Raw genomic sequence first — 27,943 nt, forward strand, 5'->3', positions numbered from 1 at the left:
TAGACCCTTGATTTCCCATAGCCAAATTAACCAGTATTTGGAATTGAAGTTATACAACAAATGCCAGTGGAGTGGGTTGAAAATTATAGCTCGGACAGCCTGGTGGCTGAAGAAATGATGCGAGGCTCACAGATAATAAACAGCAGGCTTTGGATGGCGGAGCATGACATTAAATAATTGAAGGCATTGAAAGTAGAACATGGGGCCAAGTCTACATAGCTATTTGAGAAACTGAGAAATGGAATATTGATGTTTGGTTGCAGTGCTGAGAGCTCTCTGGTTAATTACATTCCTGGGTGAAGTCAGAGAAAAATACTATACATACATTTTTCAGAGAACACAATAATTTTCAATCATTTGCTGGGAAATTGGCTAACTCTCCAGCTCACTTTCTTTCTGTAAGGCCTGGGAGAGCATTTTATTGACTGGAACATTGAAATCTGTAGCTTTTGTATTTCCAGCTTTTATTGCAAACTCATTGATCACTGGCTTTTCCTGGCATGGGTTCTTTTGTAGGTCATAGTGGAAGAACAAACCTAGAGACAATTAGGTCTAGTTGGAAAACTATTACAATAACAGCCATCCTCTTTCTGACCAGCTCAACTTTTTGCAATGGAATTACTTTTTATTGAGCATTTTTGCATATATGACTGCTTCCAATGCTTAGTATTGTGACTTGGGCACCAGGGGCAAAGCAGTTGAGGCAATGGGAAATGTGCAGAGCTGTCTCTGGTATGCTGAGCTTACCAGAGGGGCCCAAGTTTCTGTTAGGGACTTGGAAAGTATACAGCATGTTAGAAGAGTAAGATAAGGGCACTGAAGAGAGAGAGGAAGATAGGCACAGACTGGGGGACAAAGGGCGATATAAGATGCCCTCATGCATGATGGAGCATGGAAATGACAAACAGTATGTTGTGTGGCAATGTGACATGTGTGCTGGTACCATCTGAGTGGGTTCCACTCCTTTGTTCCCTCTAAATTCGCCTTCCAAAGGCCATTTGGCAGCAGCTCCCAGACCCATTGATTTAATTGCTTTTCTCCTCACTGTGACAACTTAAGAGGTTTTTTTCAGTTCACATTTTAGTCCATCATGGTGGAGCAAAGCCAGTCACAATATGGTGATCAGAAAGCAGAGAAATAGCAATACAGGAGCTGGAGCAAAGTCTTACCCCACAAATGAAGTCTCAATGGCCCACTTGATGGGTTCAGTTCCCCTTTCTCATCACCTTCCAATGATATCATCATGTTAAAAACCCACCAGGGGATCAACCTATAAGTAGATCAGGGCTATCTGGATATAGGTACATTTGGAAATGTCCTCACACACCCTGAAGTGACATGTTATATCTCTCATTAATCCAATCAAGCTGGCAGTCAAGTATACTGCCACATGTGGTCACTAGAATGTGAACCAAGCCCATGGCTTCCTGACAAATGTCTACATTCTTAAACCTGATGTTAGCTTCTCCCACCTATCATATGATTATAGCAAAAGGATTTCAGCTGAGTGTCCCTGTCACAGAGCCATGTTAAACTGCCTTTGAATGAAATGACAGGAACTCATAGCAGTGTTAGCTGACTGGATACAGAGAGGCTTTGAGTCTCCAAACATATTGAAATCATGGTGTGTTGTTTTCTGGCTTAGACCCTTGATTAATTTTGGTTTCTGAATACACTGATTTTTTTTCTAAAGGTCAAGCTGTTTCTAGTTTAAATCATAGCTGCACTAGACAAGAAATAACAAAAGCTCCTCCAATTGTAAGATGGGAGAGTACTGGAAGAACAATATGTCATCCACTGAACCCCAAAGCAACTGTCCTCTCAAACACCTTGAGACAAAAATGTAAAACTCATGCATTTTTCAATTTCTCAGCATCTGTATGCCTAGCTGTCTGGTTATCTGTCTTTCTGTGTATCTGTGTGACGAAGACCAGCTTCGAGACTACTTTAAAGAGACAGACAGACTACTGCTCTGGTGGCAAGTAGCAAAGCTTTACTGATTTCTTCAGCTTATAAACATGGGGTATGACTTTGCAATTTTTGCTCAAAAGATAACATCTTTACTTAGTTGCACCTGGCACACAATATTATCATTTTTGGAGTCATTGTCTCATAACAAGAACATTCTTCAGAAGGAGGAACTGTTTATCAGCAGACCCAAGGGCATCCTCCACTCTGGATAAATATTAACTCTTGACTAGGAACAAGGAAAAACTCTGGCCCACAGAAAGTTATGTTAGGACATCCCTCTCTTCCAGGAGGGACGGCCCCTGAACTTTCCTCCAATTAACTGCTCTGACTCTTTCAGGCCAGAACCAAAGGGAAGCCATTGTTCTCCTCATTCCACCCTTTTTTCTTTAATTAAATGAACATGGGAGGCAGATGATCCTTTTCCACAGTAAGTTTTAACTTCTTCACTTCAATCAAGCTTTTATCAGTCTGTTGCACTGCCCCACAAATTAAATAGGGAAATAAAATACATCCCATTATTAATAATCCTGCCATAATTATAACACCAATTATCCAATTTTTAAAAGATGTAAAGGATGGAAAAGCAGATTTAAGAGCATCAACAAAGGTTTTAGTCTGTTCCTCAATGCTAATATCAATTTGTGGAGTGTTCATAATATCTTGAATATGTTTTTTTAACTCATTTAAATCAAGGGACGTATTAGAATTATCCCATACTCCTTGTAAATGGTTTTGTATCTTATCCAATGAGAACTTAGTATCATCATATGGAACTGGGGTAACAAAAATGGTCTTAAATTCAGCATGACAAATGAGTTATTCTCGGGTAGCCATAATCTGCAGTTGTCGAATCGACCCAATAAATCAACTGTATCCTTTAAAGAATTCACTCTCATTTCAATTTTTTTTCATCCCATTCTTCTTGAGCATATAAGGCTTTTGTAACATTAATAGCCAAGCTATTAACATATGCTGCAGTATGTATATTTTGTACTAAGGACACAGAAGCAATTTCTGCTATAATCATGCCTATGACCCTTTTAGATCGTAACAACAATTCTGTGGTTGTATGCTCAAGAATTGCTAGGCCTTTATCATCATACCAATCCTTAGTTAAATTAACTAGTAAATACACATAATCAGGTTGCTTCACAATCAAAAATTATTTAAAGTAGAATTAACACAATTAGTTATTTGACAATTACTACAATTAACAGTATTATTATCTATCAATAAATTCCCACTCAAAAAGGCATATGGTTCTGAAACACACTCACGTACAAACATTTCAGTCTTATTTTGTTCATCCTGAAATGCCATGATGTTCCCGAAAGGAATCCAGGTGCTGTTAATTCTCTTAACTCTTATCATCCCAAGGGCTGCAATGGCTTTCCACAATGAAGAAAAATAAGTTTCATTATTTTTTGTCCAAATCCCATAAACCAAATTAATAGGATGATGATTAGTATAATCCAAAATATTTCAATCACACAAGGTGGTATTAGAGCAAAAGGGAGAAAAATCCAATTTCGGGGGCAAAACAGTCCTCTATACAGGAATCCATTGTGGAGGACATCCGGGGCTTCTTCTAGTATCATTTAATATCAGATAATGAAAGTCCAGGGCCCAATGTATGCCTGCATTAAAATTATTGTCCCATCATCTTCTATGTTAACTTGTTCACAATTTTCAGTCAAGTTCTTGCCAAAACACAACAAAGATCCTTCATATTTACCAGAATAATTTAAAAAGGCATGAAATTGTAATATATGACCATCAGAATACTCTCCTAAATATTTGGTTTGATTGACATAAACAGGAATATCTACAGTCTCATCCCAAGTGACAGGATGAATTATAGTTGGATTTGGAACATACGCCCAATAAACTTCTGCAGAGCAGCCTCGATGTAACATCAAGATAATGCTAATCAACAGGGCAATCAGCTGCATTCGATCATGTACTGTCATAGAAGTTATCATTCGAGGTTCCTGGAGGTGGCACTGAAGGGAAAGATGAGACATCTGTTTTCTTAATTTTCCATCTTGGTTTTCGCCATGGCCTACACACCTGTATGGCAACCATCAAGGGGAAGGTGCGTCTGTTGGGAAAACACAAACATACCCACAGCTCCATAAGAGTACAGGATCTGGGCTGTGTAATGAGCTGTCCATCAGATCTTTCCAATAGACTAAAGGTTTTACTTTATCTTCAGGATGCCAATTCCTATCAGGTGCAGACAACCCATCAGCAACCAAATTTAAAAAATTTAAAGTAAACAAGGTATGAGAAAGAAGAAATTTTGGGGTATCCTTAAATCCCCATGTCCCCCTTTTTAATTTCTTCAAATGAGCTTTTAAAAGACCATTCACCTTCTCAACTATTCCCTGTCCCTGAGGATTATAAGGAATTCCTGTTTTTAAAACAATGGCAAATTTCATGCAAAATCTTTGGAAAGCTTTACTGGTACAGGCTTGTCCATTATCAGTCTTAATTACCTTTGGTATTCCCAAAATAGAGAAACATGACAAAAGATGTGTACAAACATGAGAAACTTTTTCTTTTGTTAATGCATTAGCAACACAAAAATGAGAATAAGTATCAATAACTACATGAGCATAAGATAATTTACCAAATTGTGGAACATGTGTAACATCCATTTGCCACAAATCATTAGGCAGTAAACCTCTGGGATTTACACCATAATCAGGTACAGGCAAGAATGGAGCGCAAGAAGAACATTGCTTTAAAATCATTCTAGTTTGCTCCTTAGCAATCTTATGTAGGAGCCTTAAGGTATGAGTAGAAAGATGAATTTTATAGTGATCATATTTAGCCAAAACAATAGGATCTAAAATTAAAGCTTCTCCTATCAAAGATTTGTCAATACAATCATTGTCTACAGTTAAAGGTCCGGGAAGATCAGAATGAGCTTTTATGTGACCAATATAAATAGAATTTTTTTCGAGCAAGAATGGTGTTTGTGCCACATCATCTCTAGTAGAATCTCTGTGACAAGTTCCACAGACTGAGGCAATTGACCTCAAAAGGCCCTGTGTGAGTCATATTAAAAATCAACAATTGTAAAGGCAGAGAATAATCTATATAAGTAACAAGTTGTTTTTAAGTAACTCTTTCTACTTGTTGTAAGGCCAACTGTGAGGAGCGGGTGTGGCAGCAGTGCCAAGATGGTGCCCGGGACTGCAGCCAAGTCTTATGACTTGCACCCAACTTCCTCATACACCTGAAAATAAGCCACGTTCATCGTGAGAGCTGCGCAGGTGCACCATGATGCAAGATCGGACCATATGATGAGTGATGATTCTGGCCAATGGACTGCTGTTACGTGGACTGGGCTGATGGGGTGTGGTTGAGGGATTATATAAGGGATTGTGATTGAGGGCGTGGGAGAAGGAGAGAGATTCCTGCAGAGAGATTCCTGCATGCATGTTGAAAGGTTCCTGAATAAACTGCTTTGAGAAGAACGCTGTGTTGTTGCTCTTTTCTGCTGGTCGGAGACAGAAGTGACAAATGGTGGCCCATACGGGGAACCTTCTCTACATTCAGAACTCATCACAGTCAGGGTAGCTAGCTGGTAAGTTCCCAGGTAAGTGGGACAATTTAAGTTCTCAGATTGAGACTATAAGGTTCCTGGTTTTGGAACAAGTTGCACCAAGCACCATGGGAAATTCAACCTCAGATCAAACAGTGCACCAAGCCCTTAAGGACTTGCTGAAAGTGAAAGGAATTGGGCTGAAAAAGGAGACCCTGGAGAACTTTTTAAAAGCAGTGGATCAGGTTGCTCCTTGGTTCTCCGTATCAGGACATCTTACAGGGATCAGTTGTGAGAAGTTAGGAAGGACTTGAAGTTTTCAGAAGAACAGCAAGTTCTCACTAAAAAGGAGTGCTGCCAGTGTGGAAGCTAGTACAGAATTGTATCGAGGATAAGGAAAGATGTGGAGCTGAACTCCAAAAGTGAAATGAGGCACTGAATCGGGTGAGAGAGGAGCGATCCCAAAAGTCAGAGACAGAAGGAAGTTCCAGTGATGTGGATATATCTGAGGAGGATCTGGAGAGCATAGCCGACAGTCTAGAGAAAGTGAAAATGAAGGTAGAGTCTTTGGTGCCAGGGCCGCTGTGGCCGCCTCCGTATGCCCCTGACAGAGCATCGGGGTGTAGTCTGCATCCAGAAACCTGGAGGGAACTGTGAGCCCATTGCTTTCCTGTAGTTCAGGATGCACAGGGAGGTCATTATCACGAGCCACTTGATTGGAAGATTGTTCAAAGATTAGCGGAAGGGGTTTGTACTTACGGTGTCAGCGCTGCTTTTGTAAGAGCACAATTAGAGAACCTGCACCGCTACTGCATGATTCCAAACGATTGGCAGAATCTGGCTCATGTCTGCTTATCACCAGGCCAATATCTAGACTGGAAGGCATTTTTCATTGAGTTTGCTGCTGAGCAAGCAGGGATCAACGCTGGCAATGGCCAGCCAGCCTGGGATCAAGACATGCTGCTGGGACAAGGGAGATTTGTAGCAGCTCAAACTAATTATCCCATCCAAATGTATGAGCAAATTAATAACATAGGGACTAAAGCATGGGCGTCTCTTCCGAATAGAGGAGAGGTGAGTGGAAACCTGACCAAGATTGTTCAGGGGCCCACAGAGCCCTTTGCTGACTTAGTGGCTCGTCTTGTAGAGGCAGGAGGCCATGTTTTTGGAGACCCTGATGCTGTCATGCCTCTACTGAAGCAGCTGATTTTTGAACAGTGTACCAAAGAATGCAGGTGAGCAATTAATCCATATAAGCATAAAGGATTAGAGGTCTGGATGAAAATATGCAGAGAAATAGGAGGACCTCTTTCTAATTCTGGACTGGCTGCCGCTGTCATACAGATGTCACAAGGAAAAGGCAGCCAGAATGATAATAACTCTTTTAAATGTGGACAGCCAGGCCACATGAAATGTCAATGTCCCCAATTGAGTGGTGCCAGAAACTAGCGACCAAAAGTGTCCGGATTATGTTCTAGAAGCAAAAAAGGAAATCATTGGGTCAGTGAGTGTAGGTCAGTTAAAGATATTCATGGACAGCCTCTTGCTCCTGGATATTGTGGTGCACGGCCAAAAAACTTGAAAAGGGGCCCCGACCCCAGGGCCCTCAAATATATGGGGCAGTAGCCGAGGGATGGCCCAGTTTGAGGCCACCGATGCAATGGAGTCACCCCGGAGAGCAACAACAGGGAGTGCAGGACTTGACCTCTGTTCCACCACCTGACTTATATTAACACCCCGCATGGGAGTCCACCTGGTAGACACAGACTTTAAAGGCCCACTGCCAGCTGATACAGTGGGACTGATTTTTGGAAGGAGCTCTGTTACCATGCAAGGATTAATAGTTCATCCAGGAGTAATTGATTCTGATTTTACAGGAAAGGTTAAGATTATGGTACCTTCCCCTAGAGGCATTGTCGCCATTTCCCCTGGTGATAGAATAGCTCAATTACTCCTTTTGCCCAGCTGTCACTCTCAATTTCCAGCCAAAGATTCAGAACGGGGAGACAAGGGATTTGGTTCCACTGGGACCTCCAATATATTTTGCTCTCTAAATTTTGATACCTGACCCCTATTGAAGCTCAGGATTGAAGGAAAACCTATATCTGGTATCCTAGATACTGGTGCTGATCGTAGTATCATCAGTACCAGAGGTTGGCCTAAGAAACAGTCAGAACAAACTCTAAGAGGACTCGGGTACACTCAGATGCCCGAAATCAGTTCCCACTTCCTATATTGGAAGGATGAGGAAGGGCATTCTGGACAGTTTCAGCCATATGTGTTGGCTGTTCTGGTCTCTCTGTGGGGCCGTGATATGATGACTCAGATGGGCTTTGTTCTGACTAATTAAGGAGGCTATGGCAGCAAGGCTCATGACATGATGCTGGACATGGGATATATTCCCGGAAAAGGGTTAGGGCAATTTCTGCAAGGTAGAACCTCTCCAGTGCCGGTTCGCAAAAAGAATGATCGGGCTGGACTGGGTTTTTTCTAGGGGCCACTGAGGGAGCATTACCTATTACATGGAAGAGTGAGGATCCAGTATGGGTTCCTCAGTGGCCACTCCCCTCCGAAAAATTAAAAGCCGGGAAAGAGCTGGTACAAGAACAATTGGAGTTGGGACATATTCGGCCCTCTACATCTCCCTGGAATACTCCAATATTTGTTATAAAGAAAAAAATCAGGAAAATGGAGATATTTGCATGATTTGAGAGAAATAAATAAGCAAATGATCTTGATGGGGCCTGTACAGAGGGGACTACCATTGCCTTTGGCTTTTCCCCGAAATTGGCCCATTATAGTTTTAGATATTAAAGTTTTTTTTCTCTATCCTGTTGCATCCAGATGATATGGTAAGATTTGCCTTTACTGTCCCCTCCCAAAATCATGCTGAACCTGATAAAAGGTTTGAGTGGACAGTTCTGCCACAAGGGATGGCAAACAGTCCCACTATGTGTCAACTCTATGTTGATGCAGCTCTGAAAGGACTTCGAGAGCGATTTCCAAACGTGAAATATTATCACTATATGGATGATATACTTCTTGCCACTTCCAGGGATGCCTTGCTTGATGAAGCTTATAGCTTTGTGGTAACACAGTTGAAGGAACAGAAATTAGTAGTGGCCCCAGAAAAGGTGCGAAAGGATGTTGTAAATTATTTAGGAACAAAAATTACAGCAAAATATGTGTCCCCTCAAAAGATTCAGTTTCACACACATGGATTATGCACCCTAGATGATTTTCAAAAGTTATTGGGAGATATTCAATGGGTCCGACCCTATCTCTCTTTGACCAATAAACAATTACAGCAATTATATGATATCTTACCAGGCAATACAGATTTAAATTCTCCCAGATATCTTACTGATGCTGCCAGGAAGGCTTTGTTGTTAGTAGAACAGCGTATTCAGAGTGCTGCCTTGAAACGCCGAGATGAGTCCAAACAGTTTATCTTGTGCGTACTGCAAACAGAGTCGCAACCCACTGGGGTTTTATGGCAGGGAGCTCCCCTGTTATGGATACACCCAAAAATCTCCCCAGCCAAGACACTTGTTTATTATCCTGCCTCAGTGGCTCAGTTGGCTCTGATTGGTATACAGCAAAGCATGCAGTTTTTTGGAGTTGCACCTGAAAGTCTAATAGTACCGTATAATGCTAAGCAAATTGAAGTGTTAACAGCCACAGAGGATAATTGAGCTATTTTGAGGTGTAGTTTTCAAGGCCTTATAGATAATCATTACCCCAAGGATCCAATATTCCAGTTGGTTAAAGTGCATCCAGGAATCTCTCCTCGTATTACTGCTAGAGATCCATTGCCAGATGCTCCTCTTGTTTTTACAGATGGTTCTAAAACAGGACACTGAGCCTATTTAATAACAGGATCATCCCCAGTTACCATTCAGTTTCCTGCTGCATCTCCACAAGTCATTGAATTGCAATTGTGATTAAAGTATTTAAACTAATTCCAGGTCCCTTTAATTTGATTTCTGATAGCCAGTATGTTGTAAATATGCTGCAGTGTTTGGAGATAGTAGGCAAAATAAATTTGAGATCTACTATTGAAGAATTAGTTATTAAGTTGCAAGGAATTATTTTGAATCGGCATTCACCCTTTTTTATTCAACATATCCGTGCTCATACTGGATTGCCAGAACACCTTGCATAAGGGAATGATATAGTTGATAAAGTTTCCAGAAAATGCATGGACTTTTTAATGGCCTCATCTATTGATTTGGCGCGTGATTTTCATGCACAATTTCATGTTAATTCAAAGATTTTGTCATCACAATTTAAAATTTCTCTAGCAGAGGCGAGAGAGATCGTGAAGGTGTGCAAAACCTGTGCCCCTTTATTGCCTCAAGTCAGTGTGGAGGTTAACCCCCGGGGGTTGTGCCCCCTACATTTGTGGCAAATGGATGATGTTACGCATTTTCTTGAGTTTGGAAAATTAAAATATATTCATGTTTCCATAGATACAGCCTCTGGCATTATTTTTGCCTCCTTACAGACAGGCGAGAAGGCACATCAGGCCAATGCACATTGTTTTGAGGCTTGGGATGCCTGGGGACAGCCTAAAGAACTAAAGACTGATAATGGACCAGCCTATACTTCAGCCTCTTTTGTTTCCTTTTGCAAGATGATGGGTGTCTGTCTGGTGCATGGGTTGCCATACAACCTCAGGGCCAATGCATTATTTAATAAACCCATCATACTTTAAAAGAATGTTTAATTAAACAAAAGGGGAGAATTGACCCTGCTGGGTCCACACCAAGAGAGAGATTAGCCATTGCTTTATTTACTTTGAATTTTTTGAATGAAGATAAACAAGGGCATGTTGCAGCTGAACAACACGTTAATCCTGATATTTCTCCAAAAGGCATGGTCATGTGGAAGGATGTCTTGACTGGTTGTTGGAAGGGCCCTGACCCAGTGTTGGTTTGGGCAAGAGGGTCTGTTTGTGTTTTCCCAGGATCACCGACAACAGCTGTGGGTCCCAGAATGGCTGACCAGAGCAATTTAAAACAAGCAGAACTTTGAGGACGTGGATATTCCTTTGACTGGGAATGCTCCTGCTAGTGAGAACTAAAGAGCTATGTTGGGGAATTATGTGCTCCTTAAACCCATGCCATTGATGCATTTAGTGCCAGTGTTTCCTCAATTCTTTACATTTAATGCTTCACTACAATTGCCGTTTTTACCACGGGATGGAGAGATAGCTCCAGTGCAGGAATCTATGCAGCTTCAGCTAAAGGGATTGTTGTGTTTTCAGATGATTCAAAATATTTCACAGATGAGTGATTGTGTTCAGCTGTATAATCAGGCCACAGCATGGTTTGATATGCCAGTTAAGAGTTCTACTAAAGCTAATGCTACCTGGATTCGAGGGGTGTAGCTTGCCACTATATCCAAGGGCAATGGCACTATACCCTCCCAACCTAGATGAGCCCCCTTTTGTAGGGGTGTTCATGATTCCCTTCCACCTCTGACCAGCTGTCAATTTAGAAAAGTAGCATGGGCAGTGAAGAATTATTTTTCCTTTTCCCCTTATATAGGTACAGTCCATAATAGTTCCCTTTCAGGGTATAATTGGACATATCAAAATCCAGCTCAGGAAGGAGCTAGTAATCCTTTAAATGTATGGTTGTTATGTGGGGTGAATGGTAGTTGCACTGATCTTTTCCCCTTAAGCATGGTGGCAGGAGGGGCCTGGGGCAATGCAAGTTTTTGTTGGAATGGTTCTAGTGTGTTTGAGTCATCTGTATTTCAATTTGCTGGAGGGAGGAATGTTTCTTTGCAGGCTACGTTTGTTTGTATGTGGCCTCCTTTTATGTTTATTGTTTATAATGGTAGTTATGAGAATAGTATAATTAATTGTAGTAGTGATATTTGTTATTATAGTATGTGCTGGAATGCATCTGAATACCATTTAGCTGTTGTTACTAGAATGCCTCGTTTTGTACCCTGACCTGTTCAAGCTCCTTCTGCTATGACTTTGTTTAGACCTAAGAGGGATTTTTGGCATTACTGCGGCCATTGTCACTGCTGTGGTGATCTCTGCCACCACAGCAAAGGCTGCTGCCATATCCCTTACAAACTGCCGCAGCTGTGAATAATTTATCCGCGGGTGTTGCAGAAGCTTTTGATTGCTGACAGCTGTCTCCCGCTTGAAAGAGTGGGCCGGAATTGGTGGGCTTGCCCTGTGTCTGATATTAATCAGCATCCTGGCCTTCTGGTGCATCTGTTGCATGCAGAGTCATCGGCGCAGAGCCCAAACCTTGATGATACAGGCTTTTGCAGCAGTGGAAACAGGACAATCTCCTCAAGTGTGGCTTGGCATGCTAAAGAAGTAGTCAATGACAGATAAGACTCCCTGAGCGTGTCACCAACCTAAGACAGGAATCAAACCAACGCTGCTTGTCTACCGATGACGGGTAAGGGGCATTGCCACAAGGAGCAACCTAAGACAGGAATTCTCTCTGCCAATAAGTAAAGAAGGGGGAGATGTGAGGAGCAGGTGTGGCAGCAGTCCCAAGGTGGCGCCCAGGACTGCAGCCAAGACTTATGACTTGCACCTGACTTCCTCATACACCTGAAAATAAGTCACATTCATCTTGAGAGCTGCGCAGGTGCACCGTGATGCAAAATTGGACCATATGACAAGCGATGATTCTGGCCAATGGACTGCTATTACGTGGAGTGGGCTGATAGGGCATGGTTGAGGGGTTATATAAGGGATTGCGATTGAGGGCAGGGGAGAAAGAGAGAGATTCCTGCAGAGAGATTCCTGCATGCATGTTGAAAGGTTCCTGAATAAACTGCTTTGAGAACTATGCTGTGTTGTCACTCTTTTCTGCTGGTCGGAGACAGAAGCGACAGTCAACAAGTTAAAACTCGAAGAGAGTAGGATCAGCACTCCTCCTAAGAATATCAAATAAGGCTTTCAATTGTCCTGTAGTAAGCTTTAAATAAGGATGACGCCAATTAATATCACTTAACAGCTTTTGACAATCATTTAATGTTTTTAAATTGTCCCTATGCATAAGTATTTTCTGAGGGAAAGCAGCTTGATATGTAAGCCTAAAACCTAAATGATTATAAGCATCTTGTGTTTGCACTTTTTCTGGAGCTATTTGTAATCCTTTATCAGATAATGCCTGTTGTAAATTTCTATAACATAGAAGCAAGTTCTGAGGATCATTCCCTGCTAATAAGATATCATCCATGTAATGTATAATGTAAATTATTGGTTATTGCTGTCTATTAGGCTGAATGGCTTGTGCCACAAATTTTTGACATAATGTAGGACTGTAAGCCATGCCTTAAGAAAGAAGTATCCATTGATACCTTTTCATTGGCTCTTTAAAATTAATAGAAAGAACACTGAAAGCAAATCTTTCACAATCCTGAGAATGCAAAGGAATAGTAAAGAAATGATCTTATAAATCTATTGCTATTTTATAATATCCTTTATGAATGTCTCCAACTGCTTGATTTTTTAAGATTTCAAAACACTGACTACAGCACACAATTCAATTATCTGTACCGAAGCAGGAGAAAATTCCAAAGAATAAACATGTGATCCAATCACATATACTTCTTTCCCATAGAAGGGCTGTTTATAAATACAATAGATGTATTCTTTATGGGATGCATGTGTAGAATTACAGGAAATACAAAAGCATGCATAGAAGCAATTTTAACAACTTATCTTTTGTGTAATGATTATCAATTTTACCTAGAAAATTTACTATGTAAGAGACCAAATATCAATATTCTGCAATAACCAATTTAATTGCTGTTTGAGACAAGAAAAAGACATCTCATCAGGTTCTTAACTTTAAAAAAAAAATCTTCATGATTTTGTCTTACAATTTTTGATTAACACCATAACAGCTTCATAATAGGATGTTAAAACTTTACTTGTACATGAAGAAAGATGATTTCACATTAATGTTCTCTTTTACCAAAGAATTGTTGTGGACACATTGAGATATAATAACTAAAATAAACAGCTAATGTTTGATTACCATTGATTATAATTGATAACAATTGATTACAGAAGCTTCCTCTATTCTATATGGAGTGGGCAGGCCAGATTGTAATGCCTTTAGAAGTTCCACAGCCTCATTGCCATTTCATATATCTAAGTTTAAACTTTATTTTGAACAACATCTGAATAGATCTGTAATAATATTGTTTTGTCTTAAAAATATTTCTAAGGAGGCAAGGAGAGGTGAAGTCCCAAAACTTCCCTAGGCGGGGTTTGCAAAACCAAAGGAACACCACACAAGCTTCGATGAGGCTGCTCTGAGCTTTGCATTAACTCAGATATAATCTGAGCACATCGTGAGAGTCCTGGTCCAAGGATTATCCCTTCTGCAGTGAGGACAGATTCCAGGAGAACAATCCGACTGTGTCCATGCCTCTAATTTTTGGACAGTCTTTCTTAAGAAGATTTATACTTAAAACATTCTTTTTAACCTTAGTGCTAGAAGCATTGAATACCTCATTGAAGAAACATTGTTTTAAATTCTATCCTTTATAAATCTAGTTTCTAGAATAATAATTACATAAAATATTATCCCAATTTAGAAGTATCTTTAAAGACCTGTTTTCCTGGGATCGCTCATGCCACATGTTGCTTAGAATGACTCCAACCCTGAGTTACCAATTTTAAGCTAACTTTCTGTTACAAGCAAAAAGCTGTTGGCCCCTTTAAGAATTGCTTGTGTAGATAATCAGCCTCTAACAGGGCCTTTCCAGCTGTACTTGACTCCCAGCCACAGTGCAGTGTAACTTATGAGTCTCTGCTGTGCAAATTGAGACTGGCTTTTAAACAAGTTAAACTAAATCAAAGGATGGACAGCCAGCAGATTTAGTTTTTAACCATTTTTTTCAACATGAAACAGAACAACAATCATTCAAACAACAAAACAAAAACAAACATAAATTGACAGATATATGGACAATTTGGTGCACCAAGGACAGACAACTGACAGAAAAAGAATAGAACTTGATGTCTCAAAGGGACCCAGATATCATAACCAGAACTAAGAATATCTCTATAGGAGCCAGAGAGGAAGCAGGACAGAAGCAGTACATCTCCCGATTTCCTCCTGTCCCTAGGAGAGCTCTGAAATAGCTTATTTCCATTTTCCTTCTCTTTTGTTAAAAGGTCCCGAACAGGGGATAAATGCTTTTCTGAAACCTATTTTCTCTCTCTTTCTCTCTCTCTCTCATGTTCAAAGTCTAATTCTTTATCTCCTTCTGGGAATTCTGCAAGAGAAGGGAGAGGAGTCACAGTGGTAGCTTCTGATAGTTGCTCCCCAGTGCCCTGCTTTTCTAATTTTCCTAATTACTCCTCAAACTTGTCAAATTCTTTCATATATATATACCATTCCTACTTCTGGGAATTAAGAACAACATAAATGTACTTAAGCTAAGAATTTTTCTAACACCTGTTATTTTGTTTTTGTAGTTTTATGTTTTACTCTTTTTATTTATTTTATTTTATTTTAAACCCTATTCCTCCCACCTGGAGCAGCTCTTGGCTGTGAACAAATTTTCTTAACCCATATTCTTCCTGTCTTGAGGGATTCCTTGAGATCCAATTTAAAAAAATTCATGTCTACTTAATGAGTGTCCCATAGTCTAGCCACTCTTCCTACCTTTCTCAGGTTTACTGTCGACCGAGTCCCCCGTGCCCATTCCCCATCTCCTGTATCTCCTCTCAGGTATTCCTTTACTAAGGACCACAAAGTAAAAGCTTCAGTGGGCACCTTTTTAGGACCATGAGCAGCATAAAAGCTTCTAATTAGCTCACCAACTTTATTCCATGTTTCCACATTAATAGTACCATCCCTAGGAAACCAGGGGCCCACATCCTCTATAAAAGCAAAACAATGAATCTGTTTTGCATGTACAGATATCCCTCTAGCTTTTATCAATGATTTAAGCATTCCTTAAAAAGGAGCTCTTTCAGCTCCCATCTTTTAGTTTCACTGTATTTACAATTTACAGCTGTCTCTATTTTTACTCTATTCCTTACCTCCGATTCTCTTACCTATCCACGGCTTTTGGAGGCAAGCGACGTTCCTTCCGTTCCGAAGTTCCCGAGTTTCAGCACCAAATGAGGAAGACCAGCTTCTTGAACACCTTATAGAGACAGACAGACTACTGCTCTGGTGGCAAGTAGCAAAGCTTTACTGATTTCTTCAGCTTATAAACATGGGGTATGACTTTGCAATTTTTGCTCAAAAGATAACATCTTTACTTAGTTGCACCTGGAACACAATATTATCATTTTTGGAGTCATTGTCTCATAATAAGAACATTCTTCAGAAGGAGGAACTGTTTATCAGCAGACCCAAGGGCATCCTCCACTCTGGATAAATATTAACTCTTGACTAGGAACAAGGAAAAACTCTGGCCCACAGAAAGTTATGTTAGGACATCCCTCTCTTCCAGGAGGGACGGCCCCTGAACTTTCCTCCAATTAACTGCTCTGACTCTTTCAGGCCAGAACCAAAGGAAAGTCATTGTACTCCTCATCTGTGTTAATCCAAGAAATCTTTCTCACCTGTCAATGGCTCTGAAGGATGTGCAAAACCAAACACAAAACACTCAGACTCCCTGAGTTCATTACTAGAAACTGAAAAGTGTGCTTCTCTCTTCCCACTCACCTTGATCTTCTGGATCCATGACTCTGTTTCCTCCTATCCTGTTTCTTTCTCTGTTGTCTTCTCTTTTGTCCCATATGCCCCCTACCCTCTCCCACTTTTTCGGCTGCCTTTCTTTGCTTCTATTTGCTCATGGCAAAGTCTTCCCCATAAGTCTGCAGGTTTGTTTCCTCCATCTAAGAGATGAGCTCAGATGACTCACTACTCCCACAGTCTATCAGATTTCAAAATCCATAAAATGGAAATTTTATTGGTTCATCTTGGGCCCTTGTGTTCCATGCGCTAGTTAACTACGAAGGGAAACAGACTCATACAATATAAGTATGTTATAGAGAGTAGGGGCACTGTCTTAGTGGGGAGGAACTGGGCATTTCTCTAAGAATCCACATATCTCTGACTTGAGCATGAGCTAAAACATGAACTTTCCCTCCAAGCTCAAGGTTAGCCAACATTTTAAGATGAATTAATATTGGTTACACTGATGTTGATTGATCAAAAAAAGCATAACACAGGTTACTATATGGAAACTCACTTCATACTGATCAGGACTTTGAAATTCAGGCCATTTTGTAAGTTTGTGTACTCAAGTTCCTATATCATCACTTCTTAACATCCCAAGACACCAAAGGGGGTGAGGGGAACTCTGGCTATCTCCTGTATCTCTCAAGGAAAAACTCCAAATAGAACTTGGACTTCTAAATAGTGTTTTGGGGCTTTTCCCAAAGGCTCAACTTTCACTGTGTAGACTTGACAGCATGAGAAGAAAACACTATGGACAAAACTTCAGTGTTGGGATGGGGAGATTGTATGTCTGTGATTTTACCTGAAAATGACCAAATTCTTAAGTAAACTTTGATTTTGCTTAGATTCATTTAGACTGGTGGTACAATTAAAAATAAAAAATGCAGAATTAATTTCATATTAATTTGAAATTTTATTTCGTTGTTGATAAGGAACAGTGCTATATATACTTTAGGATGTTTTTGGAACTTTGAATTTTAAAATAATCATAAATTTATATGTAGTTGTAAGAAATACCACTATCAAATGGTTCAGTGTACCCTTTTCCCACTTGCATATCCACAGTGTATACTGTAGGAAATAAATTATAATGAAATAAACCTTTTTAATGTGAGATGCAGTCTGAACTCCTCAGTGATTACATATAAGCTGGAGGCACTAAGTCCCCATTCCCAAGCTAGTGGCTGCCATCTTCTTGCTTGGGTGCTTTTTTAAGTTTATCTTAGGGTTGAAAAAATGAAAGCTTGTGACAGGACTGAGCATATTTATCAGTAAAGCCCCACAGACATGGAAAATTTGGAGTGGGGACTGTAAACCAAAGAAAGCAGAAAAACTGTACCTCTCAGCAAATGAGGAATCCCAGGGGTAAGGAAATTCATTGGGGGAACAACCATAAAATCCACTGTTTGGGCCTAACTGGTTTGTAGATATTTTTGTCTTTTCTCTTAGTTGATTCCCAACTCTACAAGGTAGAAAAATAAACTGCATTGCTTTCACTACCCCGAGTCTCTCCTGGGCCCTGAGTTGTATAAAGAAGCAGTTTGGAGCAAGTCACAAGGAGTAAGCCAGTAGCTAACATTTCTCTATAGCTTTTATCTCATATTTGGTACTTCATCAAGTACTTTAGAATCTAGATTTCTTTACTCTGACTTCTCTGAAAGATAGACTTGCAAGTTGTATGCTGAAATAAAACCTTTCATTTCTGAGTTGCCTTTGGTCATGGTGTTTATCATAGCAATAGAAAGCAAAATGAGATCCAACCTTATTTGGGAGCATGTAATCTAAGACCTTCAATGGATGCTGACACTCTGGATAGTATCAAACCCTATGCTATGTAGACTTGTTTTTTCCTATACACACATACATATGGCAAAATTTAATTCATGATTTAGACACAATAAGATATACAAAAATTGTGATGAGACTAGAAGTTATCAAATTACATCTTTTTCTTATGAAATATTTCTTTATTATCTTCCCACATTACCACTGAATGAGTTACTTCACAGCTTCACTGTGGGCTATACAGATTGCCACCATCACCTCCCTCTGAAGTTACATGTACAAACATGTACATGATGAGAACAGATCTAATGAAGGACCTAACAGGCAGGCAGTATATGCAGGGTGGATATTCTGAAATAAGGAATGATCATGTCCTGGGCACAATACTTTATCATGCTGCTTGGAATGGTCCATAATTTAAAACTTACAAATTGTTTATTGCTGGAAGCTTTTTACTTACTATTTTGAATCCTTGCTACATTTCAGATGATTGAAACTTTTGAAAGATTAGCAAGGCATGGTAGTATGTCACTCACCAGGCTGAGGCAGGAGAATCGTGAATTTGAGGTTAGACTAGGTTACTTGGTAAGGCCCTACCCCAGGCCCAGAGAAGTGAACTGGGAGTAAGGAAGGCCATGGTTACTGTTATAGAACACTGCAGTGCAAAAGGTTATTTATGCAATTATTTACATAGATTTTCCCAGAGGAAGTTTATAACAAGAATTTATTGTGACTTTTTACCTCTCTTAAGACTTGTTAGGAACCATAACTGCTAGTCTTCAAAAGTCTTACTTAGGAACAGAGTGCACTAGTCTGAACCTGACATCATTCTGGACTGTCAAACTTCTCAAAGCCCATGAAGAGAAAAGAGTCAGTGATTATCTCTGAAGCAAGCCATCCATACAGAGGGAACCCAGGTACTTTTGTCCTCTTCCTCTATGGCATCTTTCTGATTTCTGTGCTGATTGTTCCTTGAGTCTGCACAAGCTGTTAGCCCGAATGGCTCTGCTTTAGGATGTGGCCAGGCTGCCTCAAAGGCCCTTGTGTGAATCATGCACTAATACAGCACGGATCTATGGTCCTGAAGGAAAATTCATCTTTAGATAGAGGCTTCTGGAAGAAGCTAGAACAAGGAGATGGGGATCTGGGCCTCTGCTCTGACAATGTAATATCTCACCAAGTGAAGCCCTGGAAATTCTCCCCACCCTGGAATGTACGAGTACAGAGTAACTGTTTCCTCTGGGTTGGATATGACCATTGTGGCCTTGAAGCAGAGCAGCAGTGATCTTGCGGTGGTGTCTTTTAACATTCCCCACAGGGGGCAGAAGAGGACTCAGAGAACTCACAATACCTTACAGGAACTTTACAAGAACTCACAAGTCCCTGTCCCTCCCTAAGATTGTATAAAAGGAGAACAGTTGACTAGAGAAGGACTTCTCAGTGGCATAGTCTATGTCTTCGAGTCATCTGGAGAACTTTCCACTGATATGGCTGCTTTTGAGGTACATTGTGGCCGAACCTTCCCCTAATGAATAAAGATTTCAGGGGATCAATCACTGGACCAAGAGTAGGCAGGACTTCCCGGTCAGTGAAAGGAAGAAAGGAGGCAGGAGAGAGATACATGCTTTTGGACCAGGGGAGTTGGAAGACGATATGCAGCTTACATGAGCCCCCATCCACCCTCCGGATTAGATGGCGAAACTGCCAGGATTCAGCACCAGAGGAGTAGATTTAGAATGGCTTATAAATTAGAATGCTAGTTGCTGAGCCCAATGATTGAGTTACCTGTTAATTCTGAATTAAGTTTGTGTGGTGTTTTTCTTCACGTGGTGACTACTAGGTTCCAGAAAGAAAGGTACAGTGGCAAAGCTTGGGTTTCCAAGAAGTGCACCCCAAACGGCCATAGAAATTTGGAAGCGTGGGACTGGTGATGGGAATTTAGTGAGTTGGGTGGAGAGATTTTGGAGCTCTGGGTCAGAGAGTCTCCACGAGATAAGAACAGGCTGGTGTCTTGCCAGTGATAGTGTAGATTGCTTTTTAATAGTTCATGCTACAGGACATCCTATAAGTAATATCAATAAACTCATTGGTTCATGAAGCTGGACATCAGTGGAATCCCTTTTTTGTTCTATGGGAGCCCGCCCGCCCTCTGTGCACTGAATAGACATTTCTTTCTGTCATTGTGCTGTGTTGTGTTTGAAAGATTCTTCATTTGGACGACCAGCTAGCCTGGTGCTCACTATGTAACCTAGTTTGTTCTTGAACTCATGCCATCTCCCTCCTGCCTCAGCCTCTGTGTGCTTAGATTAGAGTTATGAAATACTATGCAAAGTTAGGATAGTCATTGCTTTACATTTCTACAGGCAAATCTATGAGATAAGAGGTCTGCTCATCATTAGGGCTTTAATAGAAATGGGCTTCAACTTTTAACTGGTCTGAGTTTAAATTCCTCCTGTGCCAGCCATATGACTAGACAAACTACCTGACCTGTTTGTGACTGTGTTTTTAGTTTGAAAGTAAAATCCATGACATGAATAACAAGATCACAGTGAGAGGTATCTTTATGAATAAACAGAATTCTTTCCTATTATCTCCTTTCATCATCTATTTCCTATCAAATGTGGATATTAGGTTAGCTGGACAGTCTGGCTGAAAATACATGCTTTTTGGTACATGCAGCTTTCACATTGGAAAGTGTGGAAAAACAACTGGGAGGGAAAGATCATCTTCCCAAGCATTGGACACTGCAGAATGTGAACCATCTGAGTCTAGGAGTGTGCCATTGAAGTTATGGTATACAGAATGAGCAAACAACCACAAGAGACACCAAGCAACATCTGCTGGACCCTCACCCCCAGCTATGTCTCCACTGTACACTATCCTGAGAGTAGCCATTGAGCTGTAACAGCCATGCCTCACACACCTCTGCATGGCATAGTCCTAAATACACAGGGCAGTGAAGATACTTGGTAGTCAGAGTACACTAAACAGGTACAGATGTCTCCTTTATGCATTGCCACGAAGTTGTGACTTCTGCCATTGCTCTTCCTTTGCACGAGAGCAATAGCCTGGGAGCTTCATTTTCTTTAATCCTGGGGAGAAGCAGCAGTAAGTTAAGAGAGTCCTGCTACACAGTTCATTATCATGTTACCTGCATACATCCTGGAAACTCAGTGTCCCTAAAGCTGGCTAGACAGTGGCTACATGAGATATAACAGCAGCTCTCTGTGCAAACGGCTAGGTCAGTCATTTAATTTGTGCTAATTCAAGAGGAACATATGTGGAAGAGACATGTGAGCTGAGCACTGTCCAGACAAAGATGCGGGGGAGTTTTCATTAGGCTGTGAGGTCTGGAGAGGCAGTTGGAGCACGTGGGATGTGGAAAAAAAGTCTTAAGGGCTTAATTGCAGGAACAGAACATGTCAGGGAGCACTAGGCAAGCTGCTACTCCACCAGGTCCACTCCACTGGCAGGGAAGTGTCCACAAATTGTTTTATGGACCATGGGCCTCAAAGTTGTGGCCCTTTAACAGACAGATCTGGCCAAGGTGCCTTTATTTGTACTATTTGTGGTTCTTCCATTCTTAAAACTGAAATCATGGTCAGAACTTAACATGTAATGTTTTCTTCCAAACATTCCAAATTTTAGCTGCTCTTGAAAATCCAAAATAGATGCCCATGCTGAGTAACTCTCCTACAAAGCAGTGGGGCTGGCTGACATACTCCCGCTGCTTCAGTAGTTCATGTCCTTTCCTCTGGTCATACTCTGGAAACTTTTTTGATGCACATCATCTCTCCATTTCCTGTGGGGTAGAAAGGATGTGGCTCCAGGTATAAGCAATGTGGACTAATAAAGGATAATTTAAAATAACTTACTGCATACTGGGTGCCTGCCTGTTCACTAGAGGCACAGGAACTGGTTAATACTCTTTTCTTTGGAGTAACGTAGTCTGGTGTTCTGCTCACTTTGCATGTGTTATTATTTAAAATGAAATTAAGTCAGGGTGACGTTTGATTCCATGCCACATCAGTCACAAACATACAATGGTTCTGTGTGGTTGTTGGCCATCATAGTGGATAGGGAAGCTTAAAAAACTTTCCCATTTGTGGGCCATTCTGCCAGGTAGGCAGACACACAAGAAGCAACAAGGCAACAAATAAGTAACAGGATGCTCAGTAGTTGACTCAAGTAGTGCTGGGAGGGCAGGAAGATCCTGCAGACCACAGTGAGGAAGAAGGTGGGCCAAGGAGTGGCAGGAGTCACAGGAGGCGTGGGTACAAGGAATGACAGAAAGACAGTCTGCCCACCAGGAGTGCTGTGACTCAAAACTGTAGGGCAAGTGAGCAGTGATAGCATAAACACGTGTTCATATTTCTCATACAAGAGATCTGACAGTGGCTGAGGGACTCAGTGGCAGCAGGGTGAATATCTCTGGTGTTCTTTCCTGAATTGTTTGATGGTGGCAAGAGGTGGAGCCCCTGTGTTTGCAATCAAAGCAAGCAAAAAAAAAAAAAAAAAAAAGGACAGAGGGGGTGCTAGAGTTTTCCATCCATGGCCAGAGGCATTCACAGCCTCTGGAATAAACAATTCCGGACAGAAGCAAACCTTGCCAGTTGGGTGAAGTTGTCTGCAGTAGTGTGCAAGGGAACTGAGGTGACAGTCCCGAGTGATGGCATCTACTGACTGCTATCATTGCTGCCAGCTGAGGGTGTAAATTTTCTGGGAAATCACAGTACAATTAGCCCTTCCATCTATCCTATCTATATATAGTCAATGCCTCTGGGGGTGTCCTATAATCTGTGGCTTGAGGAGGCCTGTAAGTTTATCTTCTCACCCTAAACTTGGGAAGCAAATCTGAATACATCCCCCTGTCATTAGACAGCATTCACATTCCATAGTCATTGTAACAAGTTAATTATGGACCTAGTATCTTAAAACACAGTTTCATCATCTTCAGAAGTCCTACCCAGGTCTTTAAAAAATAAAGCTGAAAATATCGGCATAGCTATTTCCCTATCTTAGAGACTCTGGGGAAGAATTCATTTCCATTCCCTTTCTGGCTTCATCTGGCTGCCCACATTCCCTGGCCTGTGGGCTGCATCTGCAATGCTGCCAAGCTCTGTGCCTTTCCTTAGACTAATGTCTTCTTCCAATACTCTTGTATCTCTCTACTGTTTTTCATGGGCCTTGTGAGTACACTTGCCTTACATATACCATCCATGCTAGTCTTTCTATTTGAAACACCTCATTAGCAAACTTTCTTTGCATTAAATATAATATTTTTAAAGATTATTGGAATATGACAGGAACATTTTGTGTAGAGGAGCAAATTATCCTGACTACTTCATGATTATAGACACAAAGGTATATATAAAACCAGAACAACAGTCACTAGAGAATTAAATAAAAACTACAGAGAAAATCATGTGAGTTGGTATAGCTGCCATCTGTTCTTGGATAGCAGAGTTAGGAAGATCAGATCATTAAGATCAACCTTGTCTGTATTATGAGTTTGAGGCCAGCCTGAACTGCATGAGATCCACTGTGTGTGTGTGTGTGTGTGTGTGTGTGTGTGTGTGTGTGTGAGAGAGAGAGAGAGAGAGAGAGAGAGAGACAGACAGACAGACAGACAGACAGAGACAGACAGAGAGACAGCGAGAGACAGAGAGAGACAGAGAGAGACAGACAAAGACAGAGACAGACAGAGACAGAGATGAAACAGAAAAACACAAATACAAAGTAATATCATTTTAACTGTAAGTACAACTATTTTTTTAAAAAGGATAGAAATAGTTCATTAAGTGGAGGAGAAAGGACTTCTATATGCACAGTTTCTAAGGATATAAATATAACATTATAGCCATCATGAAAAGCTGAATGGATGTTCAACAAACTCAAAATAAAATTACCATATGATCCAGCAGTCCTCCTCCTAGATATTTGGCCATAAAGGTAGAAAGTCTGTATGTTGGACCAATATCTATACTGTTTTCACAGTGACAAAGTTATAAAGTCAAGGCAAGCACTTGTCAATAGATCGGTAAAGAAACTGCACACACATACAACGAGAAATGACACAGTCTCCAAAAGAAAGAACATATCTCAGTTTCCACAAAATGAATGAAATTGGAGGTAATTATGCTAAATGAAAGAATCCAGGTTTATCAGACCAATTCCTCAAGTACTCACATATTGAGTCTAAAACTATTGAAATTAAGAAATCAGAGAAATGTAGTGGTTGCCATAGTCTGAAGAAAGTGCAGGAAGTAGACATGTTGGTCAAAGAAGCAAAGCGTAACTAGACAGGATGAATCTATGTTATTATTTTGGCATATGTTGCATAGTACGATATATAATACAAGAAAAGCAAATATTCGAGGTGATGATGTTCATTAGCTTGAATTGATTATTCCACATTGCAATCATAAATTATGGAATCACTTTAAAGCCAACAAATATATATATATATATTTACCAATTTACAATTAAAATGAAATAAGAAAAAAATCAGCTTTGATATTTTTCCTTGAAGTTTTGGTAACATGTATATGAGTACACACAAATACACATATCCATCATGGAAATCCCACAGCTAGGAAAACAGTGAGCTATTCTCATGAACAGGCACTTATGGGTTGCTGTATATCCTGTTCGTGTATAATGCATGGCATTAGTTTATAGTCAGAATCTAGGTCAGCTGCCTCAAGAATGATCTCTGACCCCTATTATATACTCATCCCTTATACTTCAACAAACCTGTACTATTGCTTAACACTAACCATTTATAATCAGGAATATTAAATGTTAATCATTTCTGACTATAATTATTTCATATGCAAGAATCTTTTTATTCTCCTGGGCAGTTTAATTTGTAAACATTTAGTGCTACATCAATCTGACTTTAGAAAGTGTTTATAGCCAAATAATACTTGAATTTACCAATAAATAAGATGTAAGTAAAGTTTTTGAAGAGCTTTAGTATACATACATATAAGTGGCATGAAATATTCTTCTACTAACATAGCATAGTGGTACCCACAAAAGACCACTCTCCTCATCTGGACAGCTGCTAAGATACTGACTCCAAGACTGTAGAAAAATATAACAAGCAGAAACATCACAGTCCTGTGACATGCACACAGACTGGGTTTATAATTCACAGGTATATTATTGATATATTATATAATTGTACAGGAAATAATCAAATAGAGTCAAGGACTTTACTGTCTTGAACAAGCTTCTTGTAGAACAAGCTAGTGAAAATACATCTCTCTTAACAATATACAATAAATGCTTGTTAATGCAGTATGTTTGGAATTTGTTGTTGAAAGCCACAATGAACAATACTGGCCTTATTAAATTCTGTTGAACTAACACCTGACAATTGAAATGCAACCTTCTTTACAACTAAGAATACATTGTGATATAACACCATAATTACTCTGTCATTATTGCTGTCTTCTAGGTGACAGACATAACAACTGTCTGAAAAATATTTATCTTTGAGTCTAAAATAATGTTTATCATTAAGATTTTTTTAATTTTTAATAATTATTTTATTTATGTACTTCCCAAATGTTACCAACCTCCCTGTCCTTCCTCGAACAGTTCTTTCCACCATCCCCTCCACAGGTATCCTCCCACCCTGGGGCATCAGGTTACTGCAGGATTAGGTGCATCCTCTCCTACTAAGTGCCCAGCACATATGTAGCATTAAGATGGTTTTCTAATGACAACTACTAATATTTCGGTTGAGTTACTTCTCTAGTTTCAACTATAATATCACAAAATGGGAAATAACAAGAGTGTGAACAGTTTTCAAAAGTGACTATGTATACACTCAAAAGTATTGCAGACATTACAATCATGTGACAGCTCTTCAGTTTCTGAGAAGGGGATGCTGCACAAGCTACCACAGAGGCTGCAGAAAGCTGCCAGAATTGCTAGGTGCAGAAAAGGCATCTAAAAGTGGGATGTCAATTGCATTTTTGTGCATGGGATGCAGGGGCATCAAACTGGGAGAAAATTCTAGGACCTAATGAAAACACAGTGAGGACAAAAGGAGAAAGCTTAGAGGTGGACCAGAGATCACCCCTGCTTACCTCAACTTGCCCCAACCACATGTTGGAAGGTCTCAGCCCACACTGCACATTGGACTCTTCTTTAACAAAGTTGATGTTCTGGTCTTATCACTCTGAGTCAATCACAACCTCTTGGAGTAAAGACTTAACTATCGGTTCTGCTTTATTTTAATTTGACTTGGTCTAATATTTAGGTTTTGCTTTGTTTTCTGCTTCCTCCGTAGTGCCAGTTTGGAGTCAAATTTGACAGCCTTATTAAAGACAGTAGCTCAACCTTCGCATAGTTCAAGCAATTAGGTTATAGAATTGAGGATTTTTTTTTCTTTTTTGGTTTTTCGAGACAAGGTTTCTCTGTATAGCCCTGGCTGTCCTGGAACTCACTTTGTAGACCAGATTGGACTTGAACTTAGAAATCCTCCTGGCTCTGCCTCCTGAGTGCTGGGATTAAAGGCATGTGCCACCATGCCTGGCAGAATTGAGGATTTTTCCTCTTTTTCAGTTATCTTGTCCCCTGGGTAGACCTTTGAAAGAACACTCATGGCCTTTCCACAAAGAACTGTTTAAATTCCCACGAATATTTAGTGCTGAACAATGGAACCATGATCCTTCCTGCCACATGTCAGAGACCATACCGTGAGAAAGTGAGCCTTTCACAATCTCCCACCCTGACAGGCCAAATGGCCTCATGCTTGGAGCTGGTTGTCACTCCTTCCTCCCTGTTTCCTTCCTGGCACCTGAGGCTGTAAAAGCTGAATTATAGTCCCCTCTTCCCTATCTCTTCCTGACTCCCATGACTTCCAAGGACATTGGTTACGCCTGAGCCCGGCCTGACACCCCAAGGCTGTCAAGGAGGATCTATGTTCCGGAGATAAGACGCAGAGTACCCGCCGCCTGGAGCCTGATTACCACCCTCATGTCAGCAGATGCCCACTTCTTTGTTCTTTGTTAAATTCCCCCTCAACCCCTCCCCTCAATGTATGCTTTAAAACCAGGCATCTCAGCCTAATAGATGGAGACCTTGATAGGAACACTTCTAGGTCTCCGCTTTTCCTTCCCTTCCTCCAATTTTCTTCCAGGTTTGTGGTTCTCCTCGCACCCACGAATAACTGAATCCCATGGGACAAGATAGCTGCAGACCCCCTTGGTCCCTTGTCTGCGTAGGACGGGTCTCTGGTTGCAGATGGGCAAGGAGTTGGTGAATGACAGACAGATGCACACAGGAGATTGTGTAGAACCTGAATGTATTGTCACAAAGTGAACACCAGTCTTATATAATACAGAAAATAAAGGGGGTAGGATGTCACAGCAGGCAAAGTACATTGAAGTTACCTGACACAAAACAAAGGAATGACTTCAAAAGGACTTACAGGAACCAGGTAAATGTTTACAGTAAAGATAAAGCAGTCCTGCCTAGGGTCAGCTTAATGACAGCTAAGGATTTCACACCCTAGTCACAATTTGTGCTACTCCTTTGAGCCTTGTGAAAGCTAGAACCAGGGGGTTCTGCTCTAGCAGACCTTCTCATGAATAATGCAATACCACAACCCCCCCTATTTCTTGGGCCCTGATAAATTCTTGTATGAGTGTAACTTGGCTGTTCTTTTAAGTATCTGTGGAGAATCTCCATTTGTCAGAAGAATTCACCAACTTGCTTCGAATATGCAATGTAGCCTGCTATTCGTGGCTGTAGTAAAGATTCCTGTCTCAGTGGGATTCCCTAACTTTTACATGGTAAACCCACCTATTAGCTTGGCCATTGTGTTTGGGTAAGACTTGCTACTGCCCTAAGTAATCACTCTGCAGACTAGTCCTGAGCTATTCTGGTTCCATTCTTTGTAATGCCTAATTAGTTC

At 40.6% G+C, this 27,943-nt stretch overlaps 1 long non-coding RNA gene across 1 annotated transcript in view; it reads right to left on the bottom strand.

Annotated features, from left to right (window-relative positions):
- Window positions 1–2,387: 2,387 nt before the first annotated feature.
- The window catches only part of Gm5087 (predicted gene 5087), a 127,251-nt gene continuing 101,695 nt past the window's right edge, over window positions 2,388–27,943 (bottom strand). The window contains exons 3-4 of the long non-coding RNA NR_121588.1: window positions 15,588–15,679; window positions 2,388–4,072 (exon numbers count right to left, since the gene is read on the bottom strand). This is a non-coding gene — a long non-coding RNA (predicted gene 5087). The remainder of the gene's footprint in view (window positions 4,073–15,587; window positions 15,680–27,943) is intronic.

The sequence above is a fragment of the Mus musculus genome, chromosome 14 (assembly GCF_000001635.26).
Source record: "Mus musculus strain C57BL/6J chromosome 14, GRCm38.p6 C57BL/6J".
Taxonomy (NCBI): domain Eukaryota; kingdom Metazoa; phylum Chordata; class Mammalia; order Rodentia; family Muridae; genus Mus; species Mus musculus.